The sequence below is a fragment of the Sorex araneus genome, chromosome 2 (genome assembly GCF_027595985.1).
Source record: "Sorex araneus isolate mSorAra2 chromosome 2, mSorAra2.pri, whole genome shotgun sequence".
NCBI lineage: Eukaryota > Metazoa > Chordata > Mammalia > Eulipotyphla > Soricidae > Sorex > Sorex araneus.
In genome coordinates, this window is record NC_073303.1 from 342,222,706 (window position 1) to 342,225,542 (window position 2,837).

The following is a 2,837-nucleotide window of genomic DNA, read 5'->3' on the forward strand; positions in this document are numbered from 1 at the left end:
AAGTATCATGTTGAGTGAAATGAGTCAGAAAGAAAGAGACAGACATAGAAAGATTGCACTCATATGTGGAATATAATATAATTGAGAAGTGCAAGTTTGCAATGATGCAATTTCTGGCAGATATTTCTCTGGACTTAGTTACTAAAATACTAAAATACAGAAACCCAAAACCTGAGGCCACTAGGTGCAGTCACTCGACCTCATACCTCTTCATTCTCAGCAATGGAAAACAAATTGTCAAATGCTTCCTTTTCAGCAGGTCTGACTTTAGGGGGGAGACTCTCCAAACTATAATAGTGAGTTTTGTTGAAATATTGAATGCATTCAAAGTGAAAGTAAAGTGAAATTTACCAGTTACACAGGCAAGGGGGTGGGGGGCTAGGGGTGTGGGGGGACGGGGTGGAGCTATACTGTGATTATTGGTGGTGAAATATGTGCACTGGTGAAGGGATGGGTGAAATAAAATAAATAAATAAATAAATAAATAAAATCTCAAGGCTACGATGAATGGAGACGTTACTGAGACTGCTCAAGAAATTTGACGATCAACAGGATGATGATGATAATGATGATGATGATGATGATGACGACGACGATGATGACGATGATGATGATAAAAAAATTAATTAAAGGATCCCTCCCCTTTAGCTTTCCAAATGTTGTGGGGTCACAATCAAAAGACCACCAGAGAACAAAAAATAGTGTTTGGAGAAGTCTTTATTGTCACCAGTTGGCTGGCTGGCCGGCTAGGGAAGGGCAGCAGTTCCAAGGCAGAAGCACTGGTCTTTTATTAGGAAAAACCACATCCTGGTAACAGGGCACTTTCTAAAAGCGCTTTCATAATTTGTTTGAGCCGTCCCAAACTCACATCCTGGTGCTCAGTAAGTCCACAGAAGTGTAGCAAAGCCAGAATTGATACAGAAGTGAGGAAGCGGGTACAGCAGGAGTTCATGAAGTAAACAGTCGTCTTTGGCCACACTCCTTAGGACTGAAGCCCACTGCTCTGGTTTGCAATCCCTGACGGGCTTTCAGGCCCTTTCAGGAAATTCAGTGTAATTTAAAGAATGATACCGTTACATTGGAAAAAGAAAAAAAAATTTTAATTTTTTTATTTTATAAATTAGCTCGATATGTGATGTATTCGATATGCCACATACAGTAACAACAATGGGCCTCATTCCCTTAACCCTGAAAGAGCCCCCAGTACGGCAGTATTAAGAAGGATGAGCAAGGAGAGGCTGATAAAAGGTCAGGAATGAACTAGGCTGCCAAAATGAAGAAGGACTAAAATGACTGTACTTTCTTTTGTTTTTCTAATTTATTTATTTTTTAATTAGTGAGTCACTGTGAGGGTACAGTTACAGATGTATACATTTTCGTGCTCATGTTTCCCTCATACAAAGTTCGAGAACCAATCCCTTCACCAGTGCCCATTCTCCACCACGAATAAACCCAGCATCCCTCCCACCCCCCCAATCCCATCTCCCCCCACCCCACCCTGCCACTGTGGCAGGGTATTCCCTTTTATTCTCTCTCTCTAATTAGGTGTTGTGGTTTGCAATAAAGGTGTTGAGTGGGAAAATGACTGTACTTTCAATGCACGTACACTGACATCTGAAGCATCCATCGAGAACCTGATGATGCAAACAAAGAAGATCAAGTACAATGTCATTGGATTGACCGAAACGAGAAGGCATCTATCATATCATGCCATTTTTTGACACTGGAGAAGAAATGTTCCTTGGAACATGTGACAATAGAGGCATTGGTGGTGTCAGTGTCCTTGTCAACATGAACTTGGCCATGAGCATTGATTCATTTGAATGACTAACAACCCGAATCGGATGATTACACTTGAATAGATGTGGCTCATTGCCAGCAGTTTCTATCTTCGTTGTCTACGCACCAACATCCAATTATGATGAAGAAGAAATTGAGAAGTTCTACATGGATCTGTGGAAGTTCTATAAAGAAGACCACACCTTCTACCAGATCATTGTTGGTGATTTTAATGCCAAGATAGGACCAAAAAGGTCACCCGAAGAATTCCACATCGGGACCGATGGCCCAGAATGAAACGAACAGGGTGAGAGACTGTCTGAGGTCATCATGTCAACCAAGACCATCCATAGTAACTCATAGTTCCAGAAGGCCAAATCTAAACGTTGGACATGGGAGTCTCCCCGTGGACAGTTCCATAATGAAATTGACCACATCATATTCAATCAGAGGTTTTGCCTGACTGATGTCGTTGTTGTCCCAAAAATTCCAAACCACCATCTTCTTCGTGCAAAATTTTACTTCACAGAGTGGGGAGAAGGGGCTGCAAAGTTTACGTTTAAGAAGAGAACTACCAGAATGACCACCAACTGGAAGCGCTTTGGCACTATTGTAGCAACATGGGAAGATGCCGTTGTTGACAACATCAACGAGAAGTACAATCGGCTGGTTCAGCACCTCCATGACTGCGTGAGGAATGCTGAGAGTGGGAAAGCCACAAACAGACACCTGTCTTCAGAAACTCTCAAGCTCATTCACCAACGTGGTTTGGCACGAGCCTCAGGCAATCACAAGTTAATGTCTGAGCTTGCAAAGCGATAAAGGAAGAGAAATGATAAAGGAAGACAAGGAGAAGCAATAAAGGAAGACCACAAAAAGAGAAGAGCAGCAGTGTTGGCTGATGCAGCAGAAGCCGGGAACAGTATTCGAAATGCTCACCTGTCCTTCACCAACTACAAGTCCAAGATGACTGCCCTCTGATATCCTGATGAATCTATCGCATCTTCCAGAAGGCAATGGAGAGGATTATTCACAACTTCTACTCGAATCTCTTCAAC